Consider the following 17,485-nt stretch of genomic DNA (forward strand, 5'->3'; position numbering starts at 1 on the left):
AATACTTCAATGTAAGCACGATGATGTAAATAAACTGAAGCCAGACGCGCAGTCTGAAGAGTTTTATCATCGTATCGAGCATCAGCTTTCTGGGAACATAACAACTAATGGGGAAAATCTCTGGAACACAGTAGTACTGTAACCATCCGACTAAATATACAGAATGAATCAGCTAAATGTGGTGAAATCTCAGGGTAATCATCTAAAACTACCACAACTCAGACTAGGAAGTATCCTTTTACATTGGTAGGTTTTCACGACATGCGTGCTTTACTTTGTTTAGAGTAGGAAAAGTAAGCAACTTTTGCTTTTATAAAATTGTATAATTAAATTTCTTCTGCTTTATTCTTTTGACCCTAAGTTACAGGAAGACTTCGCTATTGTTAGCAATAGCTCGAGATCAACTTATATTATATCCTGTCATATTTATGTTCATTAATTCAGTTAGCGACGAGGATGTAACTTTACCTTCCTGTCTACCACTTCTATTTAAAGGTCATTCGTTCTAACAGTACCTAAGTCAACGGGTTCTTAAATATTACTATTTACTATGTACTAACTATTACAGCTTCCGTAAACAAGATCGCAAGGATCACGTTAGCGACGGATGTCCGAAGTAAACCAGGTTTATTAAGTGTTTTAAATCCGATTACTGACAAAATGTTGAAAGCCAACGTTGGTAAGAGATTTAGTTGGCAAAAATTATTGCTAACAGTTTTCTTTAAATCTTTACTGCTATTGGATTGCACCTTTTAGGTAAGTAATAAAAAAAAGATTGTGTAAATATGTTTATTTAATGTTTCAATATAATTTTATAAGCTCTTTACGTATTTACCATCTTCCAGACAAAATGACTACGGCGACACAAATATTAATAAATAGACTGTGTCATAAAATCTATTTTAAAGAAACAAAAATAAAACTATTGATCCTGTTTCTTCTCTCACATTTTCGTGCTGATTAGAAGAAGGTAGAGCTACATTATATAATGATAACTGAACTATTTTTATTTTTGTATTGACGCTGGAAAAATCCATTTTGCGCTCCAGAAACTTCGATCGCGCCATTTTGTCTGACTAGTATCGTTACTTTGTATATAAATATGCTTTGCATCTCGCTGTGCTGTATAAAACTTTAATTTAATGTATATATTATACAATCAGGAAATATGAAGTAGGGACGTTAGGTAACTTGATTTATCAGTCTTCTGTGCGTCCTATTTTAATTTACTGAATTAAAACACCAGCTTTTTTGTAACTATAAAACTAACTAAGTGCCAATTAATTTAAACAAGTCATTATTTAATTCAGCATTATATTATGCGTTGCAGTAATTAACATATTTAAAAATGTTAAAACTTTAAAACTAAACGCCGAGTTCAAGTTCAATGTCAGTTTCAAAACATATCTAGAAATGGGGATATTTCGTAACCTTCACAGTTACGACGTTGGTGTTGAACCTTGAAGCACTTATTGAAGTATGAGTATGACCCTTGTACTTACTTACTTATAGTACTGTGTGATATCTAGATGCGGTAGGTATACCCCATGTATTTTTCATGAGGGCCTGCTCCTATGCCACATGTAGATAATATTTAAGCTCGATTAACTGAAGCAAAAATATTGCGCTAAATGGCAGCGATTATCTGTGCCATCTAATCAAAACTATGTTCCCAATTGATCAGTACATATTCTGTTAATAGCTATACTCTAATTTGCTGTGACATTTTCGGAATTTGATATTTATTTTTAGATTTCATTATGAATATCGAAACAATGTATTTGTGAGTACAGTTCAAGTATATCTTCGGTATCTTCCTTTACTCGTACCATGGTAAGCACCGCCATACCGCAATCTCTATATGGACTGTAATGCAAAAGCTAAGGTCAAGTTCAAGTTCAAGGTTATTTCAAAGTGTATCAAGAAATGGGGACATTTTGTTACCTCGGATGTAAAGATGGCGTTAACCCCCAACCGTCTAATATTCATGAGACGACAGCTGGCTCATAAAATAAATTGGTGATTTTATCGCTCTCGGTATCAAGCGCTAAATCTCTGTCGGAACGCCATCCGATTATCTAGAGTGTTTAAAACATCGTGGGCTGTTGCCGGGTGTTATACGGGTATTTGATATCTCTGTGAACTCATATGTGAATGAAAGGTAATAACAATTCAGTCTGTTTTCCGTAACTCGATGAATATTATACTACCTATTTTGCTCGATTATTTATAGGCACTATTCACGCCAAGATAGCTCCTGGAAGAAGCTTAGCAGACCCTTTACATTGTTGTAGACTTCTTGGAGCGACTACGGTTGACTCGAATGTAGTGTCTAAATAACGTGCAGTATTGAATAAGATTTATCAGACTCAATTTGATTTATTCATAATGGCTTTGCGAAACTTACTATAATATTATAAATGCCAAAGTAACTCTGTTTATCTGTCTTTCTAATCTAATACCTCTTCACGCTTAAACTATAGAACATATTTAGATAAAATCTGATATTATGGAGATAGTTTTATCCCGAAAAATTGGAAAATTCACGCTATAGCGAAAAACAAATTCTACGCAGACTCAAACGGAGTCGCGGGTAACAGCGAATTGTTTCAATGTTTGAGCTTCTATTGCAAAGTAGGTTCTTACTGGTTAGTTTTATTTCCAGGTCTTTTTGGGAGTCCTAGAGAACGGATTTGACAACTAAGTTTATTTAAAAATCCAAAGTCTGTAATATTTTCTTGTTGCTACCCCGACTCACGTTCATCACTAGCCTCCGGCGTGATCGTATCAATAAATTCGGCTTCTAGACCTTCTTTATCCAATCTGTACAAACACATAGTGCAGACAATACCGCAAATTTCATCAGACGACATATGACGTATATTGGTATAAGAGGAAATTTACTTATCACGCGTAACTTACGTTGTTATGCCCCCTGTAGACGCTGTTATCAGTTCAAGCTCAGAAATAGTTCACTGTCTTTGAGTCGAGGTCAAATATAATTAAATAAGTACATTATTACATTCACGTCTAGGTAGATATAGGTATATAATTATTCAAGGGCAACTTTTAGACGGAGGTAGGTATTGTTAAAAGAAGTCGAACAAGTTTTATTCACTCACCAATTTTGACATTAATACAACCTAACATTGAAAAGGTCAATGATACCATTCATTTGCAATGGAACGGTCAGTTTTAATTACAGCAATTTGCAAATTATCTTAAATGAAAGACATCTCAATAAAGATAAAAGCGTATTATAAAAGTGCTGTCTGTGGTTCACAATAATCTCGAACTCTGTCTCAGTATGATAACTTGCAGATGGCCGTAAGACTCCCTTCATTGCTATTAAAATTGACAAGGTTGTAATTGATACCTAATATTTTTGTGGCCGCTTTATTTTTTTCTTATCGGCAGTTTGAGTTGCTACGGCAATGGAGCCAAGATACAATAAATTGTATTTAGCTTTACTCCCACAAGCTCTGTTGCTGATCTAGTTAAAGGCCTTGATCTTTGATGACCTTCTCTCTTCTCTGGAGTCATTGGATAATAAAATATCAATTAATCAATGAGACATTGATGATAAACTGTTGAAAGAATTTTATCGCCTGACTACATAGAATCTTTATTTAGACATAATCTTTGTAATATTTTATTCGTTTTTAACAATATTTTAAATAAGGGTACAAGATTTCTATGTTATATTACTTCAGTAGATATAATCGTTTTTTTTTCTATTTAATTATGCACCAAACCACATTGTCATGGTTTGTTAGTTTTGTAGAATCGCCGATTACATAGCATGGCAACGTTCCAGTTTATAAATCGACTCGACTTCGACTATCAAAAAAGAAAGGTTATTTTATCCTTTCCACTGGTCTATTTTCATAAACCTTTATTGGATAAAACGTGACATTTATACTTTAGTGACTTAAATCACCTTGATCTGAAATCGTTCAAGTGATATAGTGGTCCTTTAATAGCAGTTCTATTTTGGGTGTGTCTATATTTAGAGGAGTCTGATAAGAAGCTACCAAGGCATGTGGGTCAGGCCGGTTTATCACTAAGCACGCCTGCCACTTCATTTACACGTCGTATATTAATAGGCTCAAAAAGATACTAATAGAATTAGGGAAGATAAGATAAATTTGATCCTTTTTGAGCTTCTTAATGTACAAGGAGTTGACTTGGGGTCGCGTGTTCAAACATGGAAATTGTACACAATTGGACCAGTATTATCAGTATTTATAGTATACGTACAAAAATTATAATTATTAACAAAGGCAAGCTCTTTTGATCAACAGTTTTTACAAGCTTTGCGACAAATCTTGTGAGTCGAATTTCAATGGACGATGGTTTAATAATTAATCAGTTGAGATTGACCACTCTATCTGGATTACTTTGTGGTCATAAGCTTATGATCATAGTTGTTTAAATAAATTTGACACATTTTCCATGTTGGCCTAAAGCCGTCTCATGCTGAGATATGATGTCTGTTTGATCTGAATTTGATCGTTTACTTTTTCTTCTAGGTTTTGAGGTCTTTCCTCAATTATCAATTTCACATATTGCAATATACATAAGTACAAAATAACGAAGATTTATAAACGAGACTTCGTTTAAATTCTTTTGCACAAAGCAGTTGCTTTGAGATTTGTAGTACTACACTCTGGTTTTGATCTATTCTTTGAAATCGGTCTAGCTAGACCAATGACCCAAAAAATTATCTATGTTCTCTCTGGTTTCAATGCTCTCATTAGTAACTTTGACATTTTTGACACAGTCCATCTGTATTCAAGGCGGTTCGAACAACGGTTTTTTTGTTTCTTGGACTAAAAACTCAGTTTTTCTAAGAACGCGTGAACTAGGACGCATCCGTGATATGATACCTAGTTATTTAGTTTAGTTAGCCCTAATAAGAATAACTCTGTGAAATAAGGTGACCTACAAATCAGTTTTCTAACCCAAGGACTTCTTTCGCGAATATCACTCATTAATCCAAATTTAATCTTAAGATAACGCTCGCGTAACTAAATTTGACCCGATACGTGAAGGCATAAAGGTGAGAATCAACTGATTAACGTTTCTGAAATGCATTTCATACTTTGCTGGTCTGTAGGTATCTCTGATTGATGTTTGACGTAAGTTTGGCGAAAGTGGGTCAGTTTGACCTATTTTCTTTGAGGGTTTCCCCTGTCGTGACGTCAATGTTACGTAAATAATGTAACAGTTACATTTAACGATGGTCGTAATTGTGCAATCAAAATATTGGCAAATGCTGATATGATCTTTGTTATTGCGGGTCCATCGGTAAAGTGATTCTTGAAATGTTTTCAATAAAGATGTTTGGTTATATAAATAGGTATTTCCAAAAGAGTATTTGATTGAAAAAACGCGGAAGACGAACTATATTTATAGTCATGAACTATCTGCAAGTAAAATTAAATATACGCGCGTATGTAGGCGTTGAGATGTGTGTTCGGAGAAATCGTCGGATATTATCAGTGTTCTGTGCCGGTGTGATAGGGAACTAGTACAAAGTACATAAACAAGATCAAATATGGATAGTTCGACAAATTCGCGCAGATAAATAAATAAATAAATGTGATAAATAAACTTTACTAGTAATCACATTTATAGGTATTTAACTTGTACACGTGGCTGTTAAAACTAAAACGGCTAAATTCGTGTGAAGTGAAGTCACCAATTTTAAAATCAAAGATTTACGTGATTACGTTCTTAAACGATGAAAAATCACCAACATTTAAAGTTAGATGAAATATTATCATAGTGAAATTGAAGCAAGACTTCAAAAGAGATCATTAAAGTTCTACTTTAATAGTTCCAAACTCTTTAGTCTGCACGTGGGTGCTAAATAGTCATGAGTACTTAAACAATTTACGTCAAAGCGCAAGAAATATTACTTTCGATATTTCGTCTGCAGCTAGCCATAAATTTGTGTTATTTATGACCCGGTCTGATTAAAATGGTAAATGAATACTTACAATTTCAAACACAAGGAATTTATTCAGCAAGGAATAAGGTTGTGGCAAAGTTTGCGAAATGTTGACCCTTCTTTTGAATAAAGTGAAAGAAAACGCTATAGTATTGCGTACATTTAGACACGTTGATATTTTCGCCACTTTTGTGACACGATTTAGTTTAATGTTATTAATTGTATAAAACAGTAGAGAAAGAGAGAAAGAAGGAGATAGAGTAGTATAGATAAAAACGAGGTCAAAAGGAAACGATGAAACGATACGTATATCCAGTGTTTTCCGTACAATGGCAAAAAGTAAGTAAAGAAATACCTACGTAGCCCAAAAATATTTGTATAACACATGTCTTTCATATAGGTTACCTTGTGACACCCACGGTCCTCAATTTAGGACATAAATTATTGTCATAGTCCATTTAACTAATTTATCGTGAGGAGATACGTTGAGGTCAACGTAAGATTGCCAAAAAGTTACGCTTCTAGGGCACACGCAAAGGCTTAAAATTAATTCTAGGCACAGTAGTTACTTTTCAAGTGACTTTTGAGTAATTTAATTTTAGAAATTATTTCAGCGCATTTATGGTTCTTAATTAATTGAATACATCATTTGTACTACTTAAAGAACAATTGGCTATTCTTATAATAGATTTGTACTTTATTAAGTACACTAGGACTCACGGGGTTACTTAGTACTAATTGGTACTTACTAACTACATCAGAATAAGACAGCTGACAAAGCAGGTATGTATAGCACTGTCTGGCCCGGTATTATTTCATTTGGCAAATATGCATTTGGCGCCACTTCAACAGTATTTTCACACACTGGAGCCAAATAGTAAACAAAATATTATGTTGGGACTGTTTTACTGTAAACATAAATATTAAACGTCAAGCATAATAATAATTGTCAATACTATGTACTCGATTAAAAAATTTATTTGGTAATATCTAAAACATCTCTTACATTCGAAATAAATAAAATCAGTTTGGTCAAAGTGCCCTTCTGTTAAAAAAAAGTAAAATGGCGATCAAATTGCTTTAAGAAATTGACAAGATTTTATTTCAACAGCTAAAGTATTTACTTTAGCCCATTTGGGCAAATTATATTAGACTATTCGATCTGGTAGTTACACGGGATTTTACAAAATTCCCCTAGGAAATCCCAAAAATTATATTGTAATCTTCATTGAAGTTATGTTAAGAACAACTGTACAAAATTTCAAGACTCTAAACTCTAAACCCAGATGCTATCCCGTAGGAATATCGGGATAAAAAGTAGCCTATGTGTTATTCCAGAAGTCCAGCTAATATACCAAATTTCATGACTCTAAGCCCAGCGGTTGTTATTTCGAGATTTTATCCCTATTCCAAGGTATTTATATATTATCTGTATGCCAAATTTCATGCAAATCCGTTCAGTAGTTTTTGCGTGAACGAGTAACGAACGCACATCCAAACATCCATCCATCCATACAAACTTTCGCGTTTATAATATGTGGGACGTGGGGAATATCACGAGATTTACTAAAAAATATTTATATAAAATATAGTGTCGTAGTCTTGGCAGCATTTTTATTTTTTAAGCTTTAATTATTTTAGTACCTACTATATTTATAATCCACGTGCTCATTTACTTTAAGATAGATGTAGATCTTGAGAACCAGTTGAAATTATATACACAAATGACTAGTATAACTTTTACACGCGTGTTCGCGTTCTTATACATCTCAATTTTCCAGCCTTTCGGGAAATACTGCCAGACATTTTAATATCTTTAAGACGTATTCATTTTTTTGTTACTTCGACGCCACGTTTTTTACTTGCAAACTATGGGCTAATATCCTAATAATGTCAGTACCCGTACCTCAACACGTGACTAACGTTCACGTTCGTTACGTGGCGATTCTGATTCCCAAACTGCTGTGGAACTACAATGTGATAATGACAAAGTAAGTCTAAGTACGTATCTAATTTCAGCTTCAATGTTACAATTTTTTAAGGTTTTGACGGCTATTTACCACCAGTATTGGTGAAAATAACGACTTATTTCGTATTAAGCCTTGGAAGGTGCAAAGTTTTTAAAGAATGTGACGTTTTGTCGTTGTTAAAAGGTGAATAGATTATTACAACTACTTTCAAAGTGTTTTGTCAGTTAAAGTTTTCTTACAGTTGTAGTTTTTGAATCAGTTTACCTTCGGGGTCAAGATTCTAAGGTCCTTGACTGGTGCCCTTGGATCGGTTGGTGTTAAAGTATCCAACGGTTTTCGCCGGATATGGCTTTTGGCTTATCAATGACTGGAACGGCGCTATAATGGAATTCTTTTAATTAAGATACGAGCTACCTGTATTATTCATTGACGTGTTGTGTATTACACAGCATATGTACTGCCTACTACTTATAGGAACTGTACCTATTTTTTTACACCACATTAAGCGCAAGCAAAAAGTTGTAAAAGTCAATCAAATTGTCGCACATTTCATAAATTTGTAAGGTGTAGCAAACAAATTTACTTGCAAATGTCTTGTTTTTCGTGTGTCACATGGGATCGGGAATGCGTGGAATGCCTAAATTATTGACATCTTTTGTAAGACTTCGCTATTGTGGCATTACGTAGGTACTGGAATTCAAACCTCCTTGAGCATCCAGTTCACGATAACCTGTTACAGGTACAACTTACAGTAAGTACCTATTCTTATAAAATATAAAAGTGTGGAACTGGAAAACTAAATTAAGTAGCATAAGTAATCTACATTATTTACACTGTAAATTAAAACTTGTTAAGATTTAACTTAGAATTTATATGTATATATATATATATATATATATATATATATATATATATATATATATATATATATATATATATATATATATATATATATATATGTGGGAAAAGAGGTTTTATTTAAATGATTTATTTGCAACATTGGTTATTTTGATTTAAAAAAGAAGAAAAGTCAGTCGTGAGAAGTCAGTTACGCTATCCACGAATTGAATTGCTTCCCAAGTTTAATATAGATTTTACAAGATTAACTCGATTGTTTATATATAAATGAGAGCTCTTCAACTTTTATACTTTAAAAATACATAGGTTTCTTAATAATTATGTACCTACTTTTATCCCGAGTTTTATGCTTTGCTCTATCTATATATTATAATTAAATTAAAAACTTGAAACGAGGAGCGCTGTGCGATTACCTTGTTTACAGGTTCGACGCCCTTTCGTGTTTTTCACGCTTTTTTATATTTTAACCGTATCTTGGAGCTATGTATATGCATTTGTTGTATATGTACTATGTATTATTGTTTATGTTTATTTTATAAGTTGGCTAAATATCTTTAGTCGGGCCGTAGTTATATGTGGCGTTATCTGGGAAAAGGTACCTTGTTGTCGGTTACATACTTTTATTGGGTGTGTAAGTTTGGATTAAATTTTCTCATAATCACCTTTTCTGACTTTTGAGGTTAAACCTTTTTTTTGATATCTATTAAACCTACGTGCATGTTTCATACATAGTTCGATAGCTAAATGTATGTAGATTATGGGGATATCAATAACTCAATACCGACAACAAGGTACCTTTTCCCAGATAACGCCACATATAAGTATCTACTAAGTATGTTTGATTTTTCAGACCAGAGTTAAGCTTTCGAGTAAAAATGATTGCCAAGTTATTAATTTTTGATATGATCACTGATCAGTGCAACATTTAAAACCAATTTTCTATTTTTATCATAATCCGCGTTATGGAGATTATTTGAGATACAGAAGGTCAGAATGTGATTTTTTTGAAAGGTTAACACCTAAGCTATATGAGTGATCTAATAGCGAAGCGTGTGGCGCGTATTATCGCTCCGATTTTTTTTCGAACGGACTGTGGCTCTGAAGCCTAAAGGTGATTTTCCACCGGCGAGACGAGGCGGGGCGAGACGAGAATTAAAATTTGTATGTATTCTCGCCGCGGACCACCGCGGGCCGCCGGAGGCGCCGCCATTCAATTTCTCGTCTCGCCCCGCCTCCTCTCGCCTCGCCGGTGGAAAGTCACCTTCAGATGACTTTTACAGCTTACCGAAGAAAGGGCGATCTGCCAGATGGGCCACTCAGCAAGTGGTAGTTTAGCTTAGTCTGCCAAAGGGTGCTGCTATTTAATTGAGCTGACCTCGGACGTCGCTACTATAGCGACAGTACACGTCAGTACACGATATATTTTAACTATCCATAAATTATTTGAGGCGTATATAAGGGGGAGTAGGGCTAAAGAGTAGGGGGGAGTCAAGCCGAAGGAGGAACATGTTATTGTATAGTAAAAGGCCACTGCAAATACCAGGTTAATTCGATTTGTAATGAAAATGCGCAACTGAAAAATCGTCAGATTCGTGAGGAACAAGGCAAAACTCAACGAGGTATATATTTTTTTAACAGATTAACAATATTATTAAATGAGATCTATACATCACAAGTATTTAACACAACTTTATTAAAAGTAAGTGAGTAGCAGAAAATTGCAGTTCTAATTAATCTTGTCAACTAGCCGAAATTTTAATTGGGTCTTAGTTATATAGAAATACTACTCTGATTTTGAAGTGTTGCGATTTAATCGATTTTCTAAATCAGTCCAGAAGTTGGAAACGTGTTTCGAGAACACGCGGCACTATCGATAAGAACAAAGCGACGTGGACTGACGTGGAACAAATTTTACGGCGTTACTAACTGAGGGAACACTATATTATTTCAACTTACATTGACAATGGTACGTCAATAACTGCCAATAGACACAAGTGTGCAAAATTTATTGTTCGAACGCTTTTGTCTCAAAAAGAGTGCATTTCAAAAAGGCATTTGTTGCGAAGGTGTGTCGTAAAATAACGTAGACTCAATATCTCCATAGTTACATTTTGATTTGACGTTAATTTCTGGAACAAAAGTAATTGTTTGCAAACACATTTTTTCCTAGTATGATCTCACGTTGATTTCAAATTTTTCGTTTTACTTATTTATAACTTTGTTAGCAGACCTGTTGTTTGAGTCATGGTTGCCCTAATCTATCGGACATAACCCTTCATCATCATCATCTCAGGCGTAGGACGTCCACTGTTGGACATAGGCCTCCCATAGACCTCCAGTTACTTCGGTTGGAAGCGGCTTGCATCCATCGTGAACCCGTCGCTTTAGTGACATTATCCTTAATCAAAGGTTTTTTTAGGGTTCCGTAGCCAGGTTTTCTCAGGGACTATCAATGTACAATCGACGTCAAAGATATCTTTACACTTCAGTAGCTTATCGCTGTCACTTCATGCATGAATTTTTGAATAAAATTGTCAGAAGGCATACCTACCTACAGTGACAATAAGGCACTAAAGTATAAAAAGTCAAAGTCAAAATATCTTTATTCAATTAACAACACTTATGAATGTCAAAAAAAATCTACCACCGGTTTGGAAAAACCTCTGTTGACAAGAATCCGGCAAGAAACTCAACGAGGTATTTTTTTAACAGATTTACAATATTATTAAATGATATGTATACATCACAAGTATGTAACACAACTTTATTTTTAACACAGTAGGTTCGCTATTTCGGATTTTCGGATCGGAATTATTTCCAAATATCCCTGTCCATGATATAATCATTAACTTTATAATACGCCTTTGATATTAATGTCTTCTGGATAATAGATCTGAATTTTGTATCCGTTTCATTTATAATATTTTTTGGAATTTTATTATAAAAAAGTATGCAATTTCCCAGAAACGACTTCTTGGTTTTAGCCAGTCTGTAAGAAAGAACTTTAAGCTTCCCTGTGTTTCTAGTAGCCTTTGGCTTATCGACGTTAGTGGGAAAATCACTTATGTTCTTCCTAACATACATGATTATTTTAAAAACATAAAGCGACGGCAGGGTTAGGATACCTGTTTCCTTAAAAAAAAGATCTTAAAGATTCACGCGTCTTCAAATTATAAATTGCTCTAATTGCTCTCTTTTGTAAGATAAAAATTGACTCAATGTCTGCAGCAGATCCCCATAAAATAAGGCCGTACGAAATAATGCTATTAAAGTAAGCAAAATACACCAACCGTGCCGTCGCCACATCGGTTAGCTGCCTTATTTACAAAGTATTATTACAACAAAGGCAAGATACCTTACAAACAAGAAGGTAATTTCATTGCCTCAATTTTTATTTTTATTAAAAAACTTCTTAATATTTCGAACAACTGAGTCAGTAAGTCTGTCATTTCAAATCAAAAAAACGGATAAGAGATCTAGTATTTTTCCTTTAAACAGTAAAAGTTGATAAGGCACGTGAGATCTCACTGATATAGAGTGAGAGAGTGTAGAGCGCTCAGATGGGGCTTAGATCCTGTAGACAGGGTGGTCTCACCATATAAATATTATGAATTTATCAATAACCTGTACGAAAGGTCACATACAATTCATGTCATGGCATGACTTACCTTGAAGTGGATGCAAGTAGCTAGTTACCGTTCATTGTGGCGTTCTAAGGGTGGACGTTTTTCGGCTGATAATGATGATTGTGAATATTACTACACTGAACACAAAATTTTCCATTATTATCGATTTCATTTATAATAATCTCGAGACTATTAAAGGTCTGCAGCGTAGAACCTCATCCTATAAGATAATTCTTAAACAAGTGCCAGTAATTCAAAAAGCTAGATGAAAACCGAGAAGAGTTGCAGTCACTCCAGCTGTAAAAGTATAGCTATTAAATTTAAAACGAAGATATCTCTTATTTCATAGAAGCTCGTGTACGTGTATTATGTGATAAATTGACTTAAAAATGAGGATAGATAAAAAATTATGATGATGTAATTCAACTAAAGGTAGGTAGGCAATTTTACAAGTGCAATAAACAAAATGTCGGAGAGAAAATTGTATTATTTAGCGATGATGCGGTTAGCATGAATGAAATTCGTGAGAAGAGTTAAATTTTAATTGCCGTAGAAATGATTCAACTAAGATTTTAATTTGTTTGTTATTTAACGTACGTACCTACGTCAGAATTTTGACTGTTGTAATTGTAAATAAGTTATAAACACAAGATTATAGAGATCCTACCGCAGGGCTTTGAAATTTGCATAGCTTACTACTTTTGCTGGTTCTTAATGATAATCCTAAAGTGGAGAAATTACTGGCACATGAGGTATTCTATTAGCCGTTTAGGCTAGGAATTCAGCAATTTCTGCTGGTGCGATCCATTAAAGTACTCATTTAAGTATCATCAGTTTTCCATCGAATTAATGGTATCGTTTTTATGTTGGCTATAAAATTATGGATTTGGAACCGGTTTTTAAAACGTATTAAAACGAGCCATTTAATTGACATATGGATAAAGATCTAGAATTTATCAATATACCTACCAAATAAAAGTATTTTTTGTCACTTCAATAATCACGCGACTCCAGCGTGCACGTTTTCATATATTTCTCCATTTAAGGAGAATGGGGTCAATGGTATTGGATCAATAAGTGTTTGAAATTTTAGTTGCCGAATCTGTTTGCGTAGTTACACGAATGAAATAGTTTGAATTTAACTACATACGAGTACACATATATGTACATAGGTATAGACCTACCACTGTTACCAACAGGAAATATAAGGAGATAAGGATAAGCGGTCTAACCGAACATTTTGAGGTAGGTATAGGTATGCGATGTAACTCGTAGGCTATTGCCCCTGAACTGTACCCCCCCCCCCTCTCCCCCAATTAATGCAAAGTCGTCAACTCAATCATGTGGGACAACGATTATCTTTATTTCTACCTCTTTATGCCTGGCCTATATAGGATTACTATCAGGAATACTCGTATTACTGTATCTATAGTAACGTTTATAAACGATTAGTCTGAAGCATTATTCAGGCTAAATTAAAATAATGATATGGAGATAAAGAGCTAAAAAAATAATACTATTAATGTAAAATTTGCAATAAGTAAGAATGACACTTTTTATTTTTACCTAACTGTCCACAAACAGTTTGTGGCGAACAACTGCTATTTGGACTCTATGTACGCAACGCATTTGTACCTTTGGCCATAACAACAGTACGAAAAGGTACTGTCTATTCCTTTTCTTGATCTGAGGGCTCAATACATAAATTTTACAAAGTATAGCGGCAGAGGCAGATTGGTTTACTAGGGAAAAATTGCAGTTCGAATAATGTATTAATTATGTATATTTTCTTGTGCAATCATTTGGAAACACGTTGGTGGAGATGACATAACGTCGAACTAGCCCAATCATGTTTATTATCGAATCACGCGCCGGTCTGTGATCAATTCTGACTCCTAGTTAAGGTCAATCTAATTTTTTATCAGTTATAAAACAATTCCTAATGTTTCATGAATAATTAAGCTTTATGAGTTAATTGATTTTGTTATCAGTTAGTTATTTCAAGACGATTCACTCTTGATTCGGACACCGTGTCTTTTTTACTAGGTGTAACCTACACAGAGTTAAGAGCGTTTATACCTGCTGAGCTGGCAACGTTGCATTTTTGTTAGGTTTTTCTCGATTATTCCACAAAAAAATAATGAAAACTAAAAATATGGTCTGATAGAACTCTTCTCAATACGAGTATAAAAGTTTAATGTGTCTACTCCAATAATTATTCGTGATACTTTTATTTACTTTAAAACCGTTATTAAACATTTAATCGTTTTTAAAGAATATAAAACCCTATCACGAATAATTATTGGAGTAAATACATTAACTTATGTATTAAGAAGAGTTCTATCAGACTACATTTTTCATTTACATTAATTTTTTATGGAATAATCGAAAAAAACTTACAAAAATACAACGTTGCCAGCTCAGCAGGTATAAACGCTCTTAAGTAGTTCCCTCTTTTTATTCTTCACCAATTTGCAATGGACAGGCTACCTACTTACCTGTAGCACGGAGAACAGATGGCCGTTGGGGCCGAGAAGTTCTGGTATGGAAACCACGGATCGGCAAGCGCGGCGTAGGAAGTCCATCAAAGAGATAGACGCATACCCTTTGATAGATGCAGGCCACTTCCAACCGAAGCAACTGAAGTTTTATGGGGGAGGCCTATGTACAATAGTGGACGTCCTATGGCTGATATGATGATGATGATTAATTACCACCATGAATTCAACATTTCCCAGTACACATGACCGGATATACCTACAGCTGAACATTAAAAACAATCATGAACACTAAAATATTATAAGCGCTTGAAAATGTTCATTCCCATGAACTAAATGATCGTACTAAACTAGAAATTGCCAGTAACGTACCAATAAACTTCCATTTTCATGGTATAGGTCGGATTGGATTCAGATGAATTGTACACGCGTAGTCAGTCACACACACACTCACACGTCCCGCATGTGAGCGACCACCAAGGAAGGGTATCAAAGAGTAGTAACCTGCAAAATGAGTCGTCAATGAGTAAGTTTATATGATAATTACGTAAGTCTACACCGGGTTCGTATAGTAGGTATTAATAGATGTGTATGTATGTGTGTTTAGTTAATACTTATTAAACTGTTCACCCGTAGGTACTCGTGTTGCGAGGCTCATGGAACTGAATTGTTTTATTAAGATTAATTATTTATACGGACTCTTCGAATATAAGTATAATACTCAATGCATAGATTATTTATATGAAGCCTTAAGTTTTCTGGGATGATCCATATTATATTTTATCGATAGTAGACTTATAATGAAGCTCACTCCTGTAGATAGATATTTTTTTCACTTGCCCTTTTTTGACAGCTGTCAGTAGTGAAATGTCGTCACACAACGACAAATACGTACACACACCTACACTCACGTACGTACGTATGTATGGCGACATTTGACAACTGACAGCTGTCAGTCCGACCTTTTTTTTTTTAATCAAACAGACCAAGGCGTAAAACCTATCAATCTCACGAAACCTCCGGTACCACCGGTACCCAATTATAAGAAAGCAAAGCAATAAAACAACTAATGACAGTCCGTGGACTAGTAAATCATTCATAAAAATACCTAATCAAATAACGATGAATTAAAAGGAGAGCTTACACTTATCTTCCATGGCATTGCAGTTACACCACCCGGTCACGAGAAATGGCGGCACACAGTATTCGTACTCATGTGATTTTAACAAACAGCGACATAATCTACGCGCTCTACCGTGGCACAAACATAACCATCCAGACGACCAAATGACTTCACAGTCAGACAATAAGTAATAAGATTCAATTGGCTATTCGTTTTATTAAAACTAAGGTAGACGGTTCAATGCCCCTTGCTTCCAAAGGAGAAATTGCCAACGAGCATGCGATTCTACCCCTCCCACGCGTATAACTAGGGGTTTTTCCAAGTGTAGTAGACATTTCTTTCTGCTGTATATTCTATGACAGCCATGACTGAATCACGTGTCTTATCACATTCGCGACGCGTGCTACTTTACCATTACTTGCGGGTAAGTAATCTTTAGTACGAGTAATTAGGTTCATTATATACCGGTTATATAGTATATCTGCTCGGGCTTCAGTTACACAGACAGCTGGCTGATGGGTCGAAGTCCAAGTTGCGTATGTGTGCAGGCGTCACACACTTGCATTGATATCGACGGTGCAGTTGTATGTAAGCGACTAAAAAATTAATTGCAGTTGGAAAACGGTCCAGTGATTGTAATGGAGCTGCTGCCTTTAAGGTATATATAAGGTATTATTGATTTGAAGTATAAAATTAAACCATTAAGTAGCTTATGTAACTCTGAATAATATAAAGCCATTATGCTATGTTTTGCTACACTTGCAACATGTGTTTGTTTCTTCATTACTTATAATTTATCAAAGTTGCATCGTACCTAGCTCTCATTAAATATTATAGTGTTATTCTCTAAAGTTATCGACGTTGCATAACTTTAGCAGTTTGAGCAAACGTGTGTGTAGATGATTAACCTTTAAACAGAGGTGACTTAACTCTGTTAATAAACTTGATTTTTTACGATCACTGTCATCAAACTGACGCAACGACTATATTTGCTTCTTTAAATCGTATTATTTAACTATCACTATCACGTTAGTCAGCTTAGAAAGTATGCATCACGTGTTATTCTAAGCGTTTAACCTTTGTTTTTTATCATTAATCATTAACCGTAACTGTATTATTAAATGAATGTAAGTACCATTATTAGTATCCTATTTGTGATTCATCAAACTTACAACGTGATATACGCGATATCTTTAGACGACGACTTACCTCTTGATCCAGGTAATTCAAAGAAGTGCAGCCATGCATCATTAAAGGCCACTCATGATGCTATCATAATCTAATTATAAAATTTCAAGCACTTGTTTAGATAAGTTTCCAGCAAGATGTATTAGATAAGTAATATGATGTCAAGTGTACCGAGAAATATGCCTCAACATCATTGTTATTTTGGTTGTTATCCAGAGTTGTTATCAAACAGACAATGATGGTGAAATGGCATCTTACTATCTATA

General features: G+C 34.5%; 1 protein-coding gene and 1 long non-coding RNA gene across 6 annotated transcripts in view; one reads left to right on the plus strand and one right to left on the minus strand.

The window, feature by feature from the left end:
• The window catches only part of LOC141427564 (uncharacterized), a 48,420-nt gene extending 31,641 nt beyond the window's left edge, over positions 1–16,779 (minus strand). The window contains exons 1-2 of the long non-coding RNA XR_012451330.1: positions 16,053–16,779; positions 15,281–15,412 (exon numbers count right to left, since the gene is read on the minus strand). This is a non-coding gene — a long non-coding RNA (uncharacterized lncRNA). The remainder of the gene's footprint in view (positions 1–15,280; positions 15,413–16,052) is intronic.
• LOC141427563 (uncharacterized) overlaps positions 1–17,485 on the plus strand; it is a 271,369-nt gene that overhangs the window by 187,601 nt on the left and 66,283 nt on the right. The window lies entirely within an intron of this gene.

This window comes from Choristoneura fumiferana, chromosome 4 (genome assembly GCF_025370935.1).
Source record: "Choristoneura fumiferana chromosome 4, NRCan_CFum_1, whole genome shotgun sequence".
NCBI classification, from domain to species: Eukaryota; Metazoa; Arthropoda; class Insecta; order Lepidoptera; family Tortricidae; genus Choristoneura; species Choristoneura fumiferana.